This window comes from Malaclemys terrapin, chromosome 11 (assembly GCF_027887155.1).
Source record: "Malaclemys terrapin pileata isolate rMalTer1 chromosome 11, rMalTer1.hap1, whole genome shotgun sequence".
Lineage (NCBI taxonomy): Eukaryota > Metazoa > Chordata > Testudines > Emydidae > Malaclemys > Malaclemys terrapin.
In genome coordinates, this window is record NC_071515.1 from 67,457,210 (window position 1) to 67,472,078 (window position 14,869).

A 14,869-nucleotide genomic window follows, 5' to 3' on the forward strand; every position below is an offset into this window, starting at 1 on the left:
ACACCCCCCCCCCGCTCCCTATCCCCCGGTGTGACCAGTTCCCCACACCCCCCCCCGCTCCCTATCCCCCGGTGTGACCAGCTCCCCACACCCCCCCCCCCGCTCCCTATCCCCCGGTGTGACCAGCTCCCCCCACCCCCCCCCCGCTCCCTATCCCCCGGTGTGACCAGCTCCCCCCACCCCCCCCCCGCTCCCTATCCCCCGGTGTGACCAGCTCCCCACACCCCCCCCCCCGCTCCCTATCCCCCGGTGTGACCAGCTCCCCACACCCCCCCCCCCGCTCCCTATCCCCCGGTGTGACCAGCTCCCCACACCCCCCCCCCGCTCCCTATCCCCCGGTGTGACCAGCTCCCCACACCCCCCCCCCCCCGCTCCCTATCCCCCGGTGTGACCAGCTCCCCACACCACACACCCCCCGCTCCCTATCCCCCGGTGTGACCAGCTCCCCACCCCCCCACCCCGCTCCCTATCCCCCGGTGTGACCAGCTCCCCACACACACCCCGCTCCCTATCCCCCGGTGTGACCAGCTCCCTCCCCCCCCCCCCCCCGCTCCCTATCCCCCGGTGTGACCGGCTCCCCCCGCTCCCTATCCCCCGGTGTGACCAGCTTCCCCCCCCCCCCGCTCCCTATCCCCCGGTGTGACCAGCTTCCCCCCCCCCCCGCTCCCTATCCCCCGGTGTGACCAGCTTCCCCCCCCCCCCGCTCCCTATCCCCCGGTGTGACCAGCTCCCTCCCCCCCCCCCGCTCCCTATCCCCCGGTGTGACCAGCTCCCCACACCCCCCCCCCCGCTCCCTATCCCCCGGTGTGACCAGCTCCCCACACCCCCCCCCCCGCTCCCTATCCCCCGGTGTGACCAGCTCCCCACACCCCCCCCCGCTCCCTATCCCCCGGTGTGACCAGCTCCCCACACCCCCCCCCCCCGCTCCCTATCCCCCGGTGTGACCAGCTCCCCACACCACACACCCCCCGCTCCCTATCCCCCGGTGTGACCAGCTCCCCACCCCCCCACCCCGCTCCCTATCCCCCGGTGTGACCAGCTCCCCACACACACCCCGCTCCCTATCCCCCGGTGTGACCAGCTCCCTCCCCCCCCCCCCCGCTCCCTATCCCCCGGTGTGACCGGCTCCCCCCGCTCCCTATCCCCCGGTGTGACCAGCTTCCCCCCCCCCCCGCTCCCTATCCCCCGGTGTGACCAGCTTCCCCCCCCCCCGCTCCCTATCCCCCGGTGTGACCAGCTTCCCCCCCCCCCGCTCCCTATCCCCCGGTGTGACCAGCTCCCTCCCCCCCCCCCGCTCCCTATCCCCCGGTGTGACCAGCTCCCTCCCCCCCCCCCGCTCCCTATCCCCCGCTGTGACCGGCTCCTCAGACTCCATTCCCCTACCCCATTGCCCAAGGCGGCCGGTTCCTCAGGCCCCAGCTCCCTCCGCTCCGCCCGTTCCCCCGGAGGGCCGAGGTTCCCGCGCGCCGCCCCCACTCGCCCCAGCAGGCAGCCGAGGCTCCGTCCGCGGGTAGCCCCGGCGACTCCCAGGGCTCCGGCGCCTGGGCGGCTGCGGGTCCTCCCGGCGGTTTCCCAGCCTGCACCGCGGCGCGGCGGCGCTCTGGCCGGCCTGTCGCTGTCACCGCCAGGAGGAGGCCGACGCTGCTGCGCTCCTCGAGCCGCCGAGCAGGAAGGAGCCTTCGCCGCCGCCGAACTTTCCCTCAGGGCCCACCATGCCCGGGGCAGCGGCCCGGGGACTCTGAGCGCCGCTCCCGCCTTCCCCTCGCAGCGCCGCGGCCGGTAAGCCCCGGGGCGCGGGGGAGCTGGGTCGGCCCGGCCGCTCACGCACAGGGAGGAGGGAGGGAGCGAGCGAGAAGCTGGGCCTCGCCGCTCCCTGTGCGCGGCGCTGCGGGCCAAGCGGCCCGGAGGCTCTGCGGAACCTCGAGCGGGGCGGGGGAGGCCAGAGCCTGAGGAGGAAGAAGGGGGGGGGTGAGGAGGCTTCCACCCCCCCCCCCCCTTTGTTGCTGTGGAGGGTGAATGTGAGGGGAGCTTCCTTCCGCCCCCCCTTGATGCGGGCTGCGCTCGGGGCTTTCCCTGCCGGAGTCTGAGTTCGGGGCAGGAGGCGGAGTGAGAGCTGCAGGGCGGCTGCTGCGCCGCGAGCGGGGCTCGCACTTGGGCGATTGACAGACAAAGACGGAGGAGTGAGATTCGGGGACACGGAGACAGACAGACAGACCTAGAGACACCCCCTTCCTCCCAGTATCTATTGTTCTCGGGAAGGGGAGCTGTTGATTTGGGGATGTAATCTTCCAATGCGCCCCCCCGGCAGCTTTGCGAGTGATCTCTCTAGTGTCAGGAGCTGCTAACAAGTGCCTGCTTGGAAGTCCTCAGACAAGAGAGAGAAAAAAGGGGTGGAGGAGTTGTGACGGGTATTTAATTGCGATTTAAACTCGCCCCCCCAATAACCTTGTCAGATTTTAGTCTGGATTAGCACAATAGTGAGTCTTTTTCCTTAATGGTGCATAGACATGGGCTAGACATTAATGTTGCAAATGTAATGCATCTGTTTAGCTAACCTTTTCCATTTCCATAAACCTTTTTGAGTTCTTTAATTGAGAGGTGCTGTATAATGATGTAAAGTATTATTATACGTAGAATCCAGCGAGCAAACTTTTAAGTTTGTTTCTCAACCCCACCTGGAATGTGGCCATGGATCATAAAGTCAAATGTATGTGATTCTGGAAAGCTAGAAGTTTAAGATGAGACTGAGAAAAATGGTGGTTTCACAACACGTTTTAAAAAAGATTATTGGAAAGGCAAACCGCATAAAATGAAAACTTTATTAAAATAAAGGGAATCTTTATTGTTTTGTTTTTAATGTGCTAGATTACGGATGAACCCAAGTATAAACTTTAACATTACTTTTCAAAGTCACCAGGAGTATGTACCTGGAACTTGAGCTCTCTGAACACAGTGGATCATCCATGTTCAGATCTACTCCTTTGCTTGTGGGGAGCACGGTCCCTACACTTCCCCTCCCTAGTTTGGAGATCCTTGCCTGAGGAGGTAAGAGGTTGAGGAATGGTATCATCCTATCCCACTTCCTGCACGGAGTCGTGTTATACAGGAGGTCAGACTAGAAGATCTAATGGTCCCTTCTAGCCTTAAAATGCTTGAATCTGCAAAAAAAGTTTATGCCCCTTCAGGCTGCATTAATTTTTCTATATTCCCTCGGTATCCTGTGGTACTCATGCATGCTTCCAGGGACAGCTGTCATTGAGGGAAGCCTGGACAGTGCCAGGGGGGCCCACAGCCTCTCAAACATAGTCTTCTGTGGATCTAGTGGAATTTGATGGCTCTGGGTTGGAATCATGCTGGTTTCACAGCAGGGACAAATGCTGATCTCCCAGGAATGGTTAGAGGAAAACTCCGCAAGATCAGCTTTACTAAGTCAGTCCTCCCCACCATAAAAATCCCTGTCTTGGGTTTTTATCAAGAAGGATTGCAGAATATTTATGCATTAAAACAAACAAGAAACAGGGTCTGTTTAATTATAATAATTGTTTTTTGTACTGATTTTCTAAAAGTGTTTTCTTCATAGCTGTGTCTGAGCATATGTAGAAATTCTAAAAAAAATACAGTTATTTAGCCAATTTAACTTAAAAACAAAATAAAGAGACTAGTCTCCTGTATTTGACTTTACAATGTAGCATTCACATTTTCTGCCCTCACCCCCTCAGGCAAAAGCCTGGGAAAACAAGTGTATATGTAATATATATTTCTGGCATGGTTCTTGATTGCTTTATTGTCTTGGATTTAATTTCTACCCTATTCCAAATTTAAGTCCAGATCCTACAAACACTTAGAAATACATTAATTTTAATGGAAAGTCTCTAATATAACAGATAATGATATTGTCAGTTTATAAGTCTCTAAATATTAGCACTTTATTCTGGGTGGAAAATGGCATTCTAAATCTATTGACGTTGAAAACTGCTGCTTCTAATTTGTGAATTTCTGTGACAACAACATTAGTGGTGTTTTAAGACAATATTATGGACATGCTTTGTCCCAGTGAAATATTATGAACTCAAATATAAAAGAACTGAGCTTATATTCCTGACAGCTCATGGACAGGACAGTGCACCACAAATTTGGTGATGTAAATTTGGAAATGGTGGAATTAAAGTTTTCAATTGTGAGTTCAGTCAGTTTAGACTAAGTTTCAAAACCCCCCAAAAAAGGAGAGTTTGGGGGATGAAAATGTGATCAGTCACCATGTTTTAGTGTTTTGGAAAAATCCTGGACAGGGTTGACATTTTGCCATTCTACTGGAAATTAATTATGTCTATAGGGCAAGGGTTCTCAAACTGGGGGTCGCAAGGTTATTACATGGGGGGTCACGGGCTGTCACCCTCCACCCCAAACCCTGCTTTGCCTCCAGCATTTATAATGGTGTTAAATATATAAAAAAGTGTTTTTAATGCATAAGGGGGGTTGCAATCAGAGGCTTGCTGTGTGAAAGGGGTCACCACTACAGAAGTCTGAGAACCCCTTCTATAGGCCAAGGATCTTTGTTGTTTTATTCCCCTGTGAAGAAGAATATTAAGTGTGCTATTGTTCCATTGTAAATATCTCCAGTGGAAACATTTATGTACTTGGGGCACTCTGGAAAGTTAAGGTGAATCAGTTAGAGATTTGAAGTCAGTGTGCATAAATCAGAGTGTTAAACTCCCATATGGAGGCTCCTACTCAAGAGTAAAACGGATTTAAATTATAATGAACTAAGACCACTTACGCCTGAATGAAAGCATCCACACGGGGTTAAAATGATTTAACTTAGAGTTATGTTTACACTTCAAGTGCTACAGTAGCACAACTGCAGTGCTGCAGCTATGCTGCTGTAATGTAGACACCTACTATAGGTAGTAAATTCCCCCCATTCTGAGGCTTTAGCTAGGTTCATGGAAGAATTTTTCCATGAACCTAGTTGCATTTACAGTGGGGCGGGGGTAGGTTGACCTAACGAGGTCACACAGGGTGTGACATTTTTTGCAGCTCTTAGTGATGTAGCTAGGTCAACCTAAGTTTTAGGTGTAGGCCAGGACTTATGTACATGAACCTCACACCTTTAGTTGATTCACCTTAACTTTCCTGAGGGTTTGTCTACATGGTGTGGCAGTGCTCACCAAAAGGGTATATGTAAATTGTAGAGTGTTCTAATGTGTTGCATGCCAACTGTCCTGTGTAGACCCTGCTGACACATTGTAAAAGGTTCCTAGTGTGTGTTAATGTAGTGCTGTTTCAAACGAGACTGTCTGTGCACGCTAGGTACCTTTTAGAGCATGTCAGCAAGGTCTATACGAGGCAGTTAGAATGCAATACATTAAAGCATTCTACAGTTTACAGCCTTGTAATGCGCACTGCTGCACTGTGTGACAAGTTTGAGTGTCCCTTTGTAGAAAAGCCCTTAGGCTGTGCATGCTTGGAGTAGCTTGCAAGAATGGGTTCCTAATTCCAGTTTGTTAGAAATATTGTCAGATAGATTAGGCTTAATTTAGTTTTGGTTTTAAAAAATGCAACTTCCCCCTTTAATATTAAGAGACATGTTTTTATGACATTAAAGATAAATAAATTACAAGTTTTCTCTTTGGGTTTAAACGTTATCCTGCAATGTTTGCTGGTTAGCAATGTTCAGGAGAACCTGAAAGTGAAACTGATGTGTCTATTTGTATTGTTCAAACTGAGTGAAGGGCTAAAATTAAAGCAGCAAATTAAATTATTTCAGTTGAAATCATCTAAATTGTTACGTTTTTCATTTGACTAGACTTTTTAATGAAAGCTGCCTTCTCAAATCGCCACATAGTGATTGGAGAATAGACTAAGGCCCTTAGCATGCAGTCTGATCTGTGTAGGTGGATGCTTATACTCAAATGAAGTCCCACTGAAGATAATGAATCTCCACATGGACACATTGAAATACAGATAAAGACCCTTGAACAAATAGCGAATCCCCACATACAAATTGCTTGATGTCCCTAAAGAGCAGAAATTTAACTGTTGACAGGACATGGACTGTCAGCAAGGCACAAACCATTGGCTCCAACTATTAACTCTGGAGTGGGCACTCTTATTAGAGAGTTTTTCACAACATTTATCTTCAGTTACACAGATTCTGTCAGTTACTTTATTTTAGTACTTTTCAGTGAAGTTAAAAACACTATCCCATCTGTTTAGCTCATTAGTACTATATATACATTCTAAACATTCAATTATTTTTAGGGTTTTTTAATCTTCATATTTATATAGCAGAGTGTCCTTTTATATATTAGCAACAATGCTTTAAGCTACACGTGCAATAATTAACATACCGATTGAACATATCTTTCTTACATATAGTACACATTAATATAAAATAACACATACAAAGACTATTATAATAGGATTTGTGATTAAAAAATGATCTCGAACAGATTGCATAATGAGATTTTTTTTCATATGTAGTTAGCAGTTCAAATAATATATCAGAAAAACTTAAAATTATTTTATCATATTGCTTGGTGTGTGTCTTGATTTTTTTTTTAAATATTTTTTTTAATGTGCAGAAAGAAGATTTACCTTCCTTTGGAAATGTACTGAAAAGTATATCATGCAGAGTGATAAATCTACATACACATATTTCTAATGAAATTTTTAATGTATTGAAATGATTCTGGTAACCCAATCTACACAATGTCTGGAATTATCTATTAAAAAAAAATCAGATAGTACTTTTGTTCCAAAATTCCTATTTTTTCAGCATTTATGCTTAGGATATTGTCAGACAGGGCCAGATTAACCTTTTGTGGGCCCCCATGTAGTCGTGGGCTCCGAGTGTGGGCCTGGTGTGGCAGTGCCATTGGTGCCAGAGTATACCTGGTACTGAATCTCAGAGACATTTTTCAGTTTGATCACACACCTCTGCATGACTATATGCATTGCCATACACAGCTCCCTCAGCCCCCAGTTTTTCTCATTAAGCTGTATATCCATGTGGGTTTACCAGTGTCCATAATAAGCAGTAATTTCACAGTGATCAGGGGAAACTCCCCACAGATTTATCTCCTTCCTCATTCAGACCTTTTATAGCCATGTCTCCAGTACCACCCTATGTCAGCAGTCACTGCATATGGTTCTGGTCTCAGCTCAATAAAGTTTCACGGTCAGCGGATACCTGATCAATTCTGACAAATCCCTTTCTCAGTGCTCATCCTGCCATTTAAGCAAGCCACTTGCAAACACCATTTCCCCAAAGTGAGGACTTAGACCCTGAGAACCTGAAGTCACCAGCCTTTCTCCCTCTGCTCCTATCTACATGCTAGTCTACTACTTGGTCATCACCACCTCTTCCTATGCTTGTTTCCCTTTTACCTTGGACATGCTCCCTAGCCAGCTGGGGCTATTCTCCCTCTGCAAGCCTGATCTGCGTCCTCTTACCCTGCTCCAGTTGGAATTGGAAGAGGTTCAGAAAAGGGCAACAAAAATTATTAGGGGTATAGAATGGCTTCCGTATGAGGAGAGATTAATAAGATTGGGACTTTTCAGCTTGGAAAAGAGGCAACTGAGGGGAGATATGACAGAGGTCTATAAAATCATGAGTGGTATAGAGAAAGTAAATAAGGAAATGTTATTTACTCCTTCTCATAATACAAGAACAAGGGGCCATCAAATGAAATTAATAGGTAGCAATTCCAGTCCTAGCACTGGGAAGACCCCAGCATTTGTTTGTCAATTTTATCTTACTTTTTCTACAGCAAATTACACTGGATCAGTATATTTGATTTGGGAGAAATAAAGTAACAGCTGCCCAAATTGAGCTTGATCACTCCAGATTTGAACACTCTCAAAATTCAGGAAGGCATGTGCTAGATTCCCTTTCTTAATATTGGATAAATCTGGAAAGGAAAAATCAATTTCTGCTTCCATGGCTCAGATGTGGAAATCCTCCTGCATGCCTCGTACTGTACCTAAAGCTGCCCAGGTCCTCCAGTAGAGTCTCCCCTCCCTTACCCTTCATTTTCACTTCTCCTGATGGGGTCCACATACCTCCCTTTCTAGGCTTCAGATAGAGAGGTGCACTGTCCATTCATTTCACCCAGTTCCTTCTTTGGGGCTGCCAGGCGAGGTCACACCAGCATCCCTAATCCAGTCTGGGGAAGTCTTCTGAGGGGGATATCTGGGCCAAAGCCTTCTACTCCTTGGGCATACTTGTTTCCCATTCATACCGCCACCCCCTTCTAGCAGCCAGCTCTCCATTCACAGCAAGCTGCAGTGCATGGGGTTCAACTTCACCACTCTTTCCCCCTCCCTTTCCTGTTGATAGTGGCCAAGGGAATGCTGCGGAAATGTAGTTTCTTCCCTGCTGTCTCTCTAGGCAGGGAGCTGGCCAAGGAACTACAGCTCCCAGGGCCCCTTAGGTTCTCAGCTGCCATGCTGGATCCCTGCTACTCTAAGGAAGCGAGTGTTATGGGCTCCCTTCTGAGCTTGGGCCTGGCGCTATGGTGCCATTGGCGCCATGGTAAATCCGGTACTGTTGTCAGATTTTTCTTATGTTCAGGAATACAGTATAATTAAGTAGCAATTTTTACTAGTGATGAAATATATTTAGATTTAAATATGCCTTCAGCATTTTATTGAGTTTTGGAAAAATCATGTGGGAAATTGTTGTTTAACTGTATATCCTGTATGTATTGGTCTGATTTTTGGAGCTAGTGTTCTGACCTGCTTTTATTGACAGTTTAGTATTACAGTATCTGCATCTTGTCACAATTTGTACAGCAAACTTTTAAGACAGTGCTGTCTGATTCTTCTTTTATGGCTTGGATGACATTTTTATAAGTGCAGAATTAAATAGTCTGATGATAAAATGAAATCTGTGTGGGCAGAAGATCCAACCTGCAAACAGCAGAAGGATATAATTTGTGAGCAGCCTATCAAGTATAAACTGTCTATATCTTTAGCACTGAAAAATCAAGAAGCATGTAAAATGACTGTAAAACAAAATAATTCCTTGCAATAGCAAGTTATTTTAATAATGCATAAGGTTGTTGTGATGACTGTATGGATAAACTCTTTAAAGTGGGAAGGTATATGCAATTTTAGAACAAAGCTGCATACACATAGGGTAAAAATATACCCATTCTTAAAAATTGCAAAGATTATCTTAATGCTCTTGTAATATTCCACAATGTCTGTATTCACTTTTTACTACTGATGTTTCCCAAAATAGAATATTAAAAAATTGTCAAATGGAACAGTTTATGGCAAAAGTAACATTGTGATTGGATAATGTTACATTATTGAAGGAGGTGGAGTGAAGAAGATTGTTAGCTGGCAGATGTGATATAGGACATTCACTAAATAGTTAAGAAAGAGAACACAAACATTTTTTACACTATCAGAATTGCAGCTTCTAAAGGCTGTTTTTCAGAAATGTCAAACACACATTTATATTTTTGCAAGAATTGAAGTTGAGGGGGAGAAAGTTCTGGTGTGTTCCAGACAAGTATAACTTACTCCTGTACCTAGTAATCCTCAATTCCCTTGCCCTCTCTGATCTGTTTCTGCCACAGACATCGTAAGTGGGTTACATGTTGTCTCTTCATTTGCCAGTATACAGTATGATTGTCTGGTCCGACTTTGACCCATCGTTCTTCAGCTTTTGCCAGTGTCCCTAGACTGCCTCCTCCTCCTTTTCTTTATCCCAAACTCATGGAGATCACTGGCCTAGGATTTTGTTCATTGAGTGCTACAAATATTCAAAAATCATAGGGGAAGAGGTGCTGTTACTAAGCTACTTGGAGAAAGATTGAGATCTGTAGGTTATGTGGGAGGGGCTAGAGCAGCCTTTGCGTGCCATTGTGATGTCTTTCGCAAGTTTCACAGTGATAGGATGGTAAAATGTATGGATTTTGCTTACAACATACTGATTCTAGGAAAAACAAATACGAAGTGTCATTGAGGCCAAGAATTTAACAAGTTTCAAATAGGGATTGAATGTTTATATGGGTAACAAACTACCCAGATTTCTGATACTCTTTTCGTAAGAGAGAGAGAGAACCTCATGTTTCAGGATTTAAGACAATGTCTAGCCATTAGGGATTAGAATGAAACCTTCACGGGACACACTATGCACAACTATCTACTGCACCTTTCTGAGAAATGCCTGATGTTGGCCGCTAGGATATTGGGGCTAGGATATTGGACTAGATGGAGCATCGGTCTGATCCAGCATGGCAGTTCCTTTGGAACAATATGTGCTTGTGGCTGCTGTTAAGAAGGACTGATTTCATAGATCCTACCAGGGACACTAGTGGACCCAAATAGATTTCAGAGTTCTCCAAGAGAAAATATGCTACAGCCAGTGGCCCTGTCGATGGCCTACTATGATATTCTGATTGTCATCTGCTCTTGATCGTTGTTATGATGGTTCTTAACACAGGTCACCTTGCTATCTTGAGAGCCTGTGACAAGTGAGATGGATGGCAAAAGTCAAGCTCTTAGGTTGGACATTTGTAGTGAGCATTTCTAAAGTCACATGGTAGGTATAGTGAATGTGAAAAAAGCAGTTTTCTTGTCTACCATTATGTCCATAAAATTCCCTGTAAAAGAATTGTTCAGGGTGGTTGGCAGTTTGGTATATCCTAGCTGACTCATTTTGCAAAGAGAATCTAATGTTTTTTCTTGCTGTGAAGCGATTATTTATTTCATGGACATGATTTATTAGACTCAGAAGTGATGATTAGTCCCCATTGTAATCAAATGCAACAAAATCTCTGAATGAATTTGGGCCATTACCACTTGCTTGTTTTCTAGAAATGTATGAGGAGTATTGGCCTTCAACCTGCATGTGATCTCATTCCACTTTGGTAGAATCCAGTGTGTGTGTATTGAGTCAATTTTTGTTTGAGATTGTTAATATATTTATATAGGAGTGTAGGTTTTCACCTTTCCTCTAGGAGAAAATGGTGGTTAGGCCTTGCATAAGAAGCCAAGCCTGCCAATTTTAGTCCTGTGAGAATCTTCATTGGGGCAGCAGATGGGTTGCAGGGGTGCATATGTGGTAGGGATGCTGTTGGTATGTAGAGCCATGAGGAAGCTAGGTAATTGTTTGTGGACCTCATGAAAACCATATGGTTTCTCCTTCTCCCACGCAAACTTCATAATCTCTTGTAATACCTTTAAAATGGGTTGTCTAAATTACCTTTAATTTAATTAAAAAAAAGTTATGTTAATGCCACAGACCACATATACCATATTTGAAGTTGAAAGGACTTTTATGGTTGTTTTGGGGGTAAAGTAAAGCTTATGATGGAAAACAAGTCTGAACCTTACTTATGGTGCAGATGCCACCAACCCATAATCAGTATTGTGGTCAAAAGGTCTTATTTTTAGAATTAAAACTTGGTGTAATAGAGTCCCCTGTGGTTCCTCCCACAGATGGTGGTAGAACCTGACCGCACCCAGTTATTTTCACTGGGTGGTTCCAGCAGAGGCCCTGGTTCCTTACTACTTGCAAGGAGGGGTGGAAGGGCTGTCCTTTGTGAGCCTTCTTAAGACTCTGCTGTGGAAGCAGAGAAAGAACTGTCATGCATTGCATCCCCTTCCTGTCAGTTCTTTCTCTGCTTCCACACTGCGGATGTGGGGATCGAAAGAAAAGTCACAAACCCCAACAAATTTGAGGGTACCCACATTCCCAGGGCCTCTCAAAAAGTGAGGTGGAGGAAAAGTCCACAGTGCTGCCAATGATCCAGCACGTGCATAGTGAGTTTTGAGAAATCTCCCTGGCTGGACTTCTGAGTCAGGCTTAGTCTGTCTGGCTTACCATGGGAGTTCGCTGCACTCTCAATAGGGTCAGGGTGAAGGTCTCCTGGCTGGGAGTTCCCTCTGTGACTTTAGGAGGGTATGTCTACACTACGAAATTAGTTCGAATTTATAGAAGCCGGTTTTATTGAAATCGGTTGTATACAGCCGATTGTGTATGTCCACACAATAAAATGCTCTAGGTGCTCTAGTCGGCAGACCGCGTCCACAGTACGAGGCTAGCGTCGACTTCCGGAGCATTGCACTATGGGTAGCTATCCCACAGCTATCCCACAGTTCCCGCAGTCTCCGCCGCCCCTTGGAATTCTGGGTTGAGATCCCAATGCCCGGATGATGCAAAACAGTGTCGCGGGCGGTTCTGGGTACATGTCGTCAGGCCCCTCCCTCCCCCGTCACAGTAACGGCAGACAATAGATTCGCGCCTTTTTACCTGGGTTACCTGGGTTACCTGTGCAGACAACATGGAGCCCGCTCAGCACAGCTGAGCTCACCGTCACCATATGTCCTCTTGGTGCCGGCAGACGTGGGACTGCATTGCTACGCAGCAGCAGCTGCTAACTGCCTTTTGGCGGTAGACGGTGCAGTAGACTGGTAGCCTTCATCGGCGATCTGGGTGCTGGCAGCCGTGGGGCTTGCCTTTTGGCAGTAAATGGTGTATTATGACTGTTAGCCGGCCTATTACAAGTCGGGTCATCGCACGTTAGCAGAGTCTTCCCTGAGCAGCAGCTCGTACAATAGGCCTGAAGACCATCGTCATACACCGCCCCGTATTTGCTGCCAAGCACCCAGAAAGATGCCGAGGGCTATCAGTCACGCTGCACCGTCGTCTTAAGATGTAAAAAAATAGATTTGCTCTGTATTCATTTGCTTCCCCCTCCCTCCGTCAAATCAACGGCCTGCTAAACCCAGGGTTTTCAGTTTAATCTTTGGGGGGGGACCAGTCTGTGACAGTTGTTTGTGTCTCTCCCTGATGCACAGCCACCGTTCTTTATTTTAATTCCCTGTGCCTGTACGCCATGTCGTCACTCGGCCCCCCTCCCTCCTTCCCCTAGGCCGTCAGATACTACGTTTGCGCCACAGCTCGAGCCGAGAAGCGGTTCGCGCCTTTTCTTTGAATTCTGGGTTGAGATCCCAATGCCCGGATGATGCAAAACAGTGTCGCGGGCGGTTCTGGGTACATGTCGTCAGGCCCCTCCCCCCTCGTCACAGCAACGGCAGACAATAGATTCGCGCCTTTTTACCTGGGTTACCTGGGTTACCTGTGCAGACAACATACCACGGCAAGCATGGAGCCCGCTCAGCTCAGCTGAGCTCACCGTCACCATATGTCCTCTGGGTGCCGGCAGACGTGGGACTGCATTGCTACACAGCAGCAGCTGCTAACTGCCTTTTGGCGGTAGACGGTGTAGCATGAGTGATAGCCGTGGGGCTGGCAGCCGTAGGGCTGCATTGCACCAGCCCCTTCCAGGCGATGGTATATTATGACTGGTACCCGTCATCGTCATACTGGTATGGCTGTCAATCATGGCCACCTGGGCAGACATGCTACTGTTTTGATGATGACGGTTACCAGTCATAATATACTATTTTCTGCCAATTGCCCAATATTGTCTGCTAAGCACCCAGAAGAGGCCGAGGGCGATGCTGGGTGCTGGCGGACGTGGGGCTGGCGGACGTGGGGCTGGCAGACGTGGGGCTGCATTGCTACACAGCAGCAGCCCCTTGCCTTTTGGCAGATGATGGTATATTATGATTGGTACCCATCGTCATCATACTGGTATGGCTGTCACTCATACTGCAGCGTCGGCTGCCACCTTAAGATGTAAAAAATAGATTTGTTCTGTGTTCATTTGCTTCCGCTTCCTCCGTGAAATCAATGGCCTGCTAAGCCAGGGTTTCCAGTTTAATCTTTGGGGGGACCATTCTGTGTGACAGTTGTTTGTGTTTCTCCCTGTTCCTGTACCTGTACGCCATGTCGTCACTCGGCCCTCCCTCCCTCCCTCCCTCCCTCCCGCCCTCCTTCTCCTGGTCCATCAGATACTACTTTCGTGCCTTTTTTCTGACCAGGCGCCATAGCTAGCACTGGGATCATGGAGCCCGCTCAGATCACCGCGGCAATTATGAGCACTATGAACACCACGCGCATTGTCCTGGAGTATATGCAGAGCCAGAACATGCCAAGGCGAAACCCGGACCAGGCGAGGAGGCGATTGCAGCGCGGCGACGAGAGTGATGAGGAAATTGACATGGACATAGACCTCTCACAAGGCACAGGCCCCAGCAATGTGGAAATCATGGTGTCACTGGGGCAGGTTGATACCGTGGAACGCCGATTCTGGGCCCGGGAAACAAGCACAGACTGGTGGGATCGCATCGTGCTGCAGGTATGGGACGATTCCCAGTGGCTGCGGAACTTTCGCATGCGTAAGGCCACTTTCATGGAACTTTGTGACTTGCTTTCCCCTGCCCTGAAACGCCAGGATACCAAGATGAGAGCAGCCCTCACAGTTGAGAAGCGAGTGGCGATAGCCCTGTGGAAGCTTGCAACGCCAGACAGCAACCGGTCAGTCGGGAATCAATTTGGAGTGGGCAAATCTACGGTGGGGGCTGCTGTGATCCAATTTGCCAGGGCAATGAAAGACCTGGTGATAGCAAGGGTAGTGACTCTGGGCAACGTGCAGTCAATAGTGGATGGTTTTGCTGAAATGGGATTCCCAAACTGTGGCGGGGCCATAGACGGAACCCATATCCCTATCTTGTCACCGGAGCACCAAGCCACCGACTACGTAAACCGCAAGGGGTACTTTTCAATGCTGCTGCAAGCCCTGGTGGATCACAAGGGACGTTTCACCAACATCAACGTGGGATGGCCAGGAAAGGTACATGATGCTCGCGTCTTCAGGAACTCTGCTCTGTTTCGAAAGCTGGAGGAAGGGACTTTCTTCCCGGACCAGAAAGTGACCATTGGGGATGTTGAAATGCCTATCGTGATCCTTGGGGACCCAGCCTACCCCTTAATGCCATGGCT

The 14,869-nt window shown here is 47.8% G+C and overlaps 1 protein-coding gene across 2 annotated transcripts in view; it reads left to right on the forward strand.

The window, feature by feature from the left end:
• The first annotated feature begins 1,610 nt into the window (after positions 1–1,610).
• Positions 1,611–14,869, forward strand: part of ZNF148 (zinc finger protein 148) — a 50,483-nt gene continuing 37,224 nt past the window's right edge. Inside the window, exon 1 of one of the 2 annotated variants that reach the window (XM_054043920.1) lies at positions 1,611–1,779. The gene's annotated coding sequence lies outside the window, so the exon portion shown is untranslated. The remainder of the gene's footprint in view (positions 1,780–14,869) is intronic. The other variant, XM_054043919.1, reaches the window with a different exon arrangement.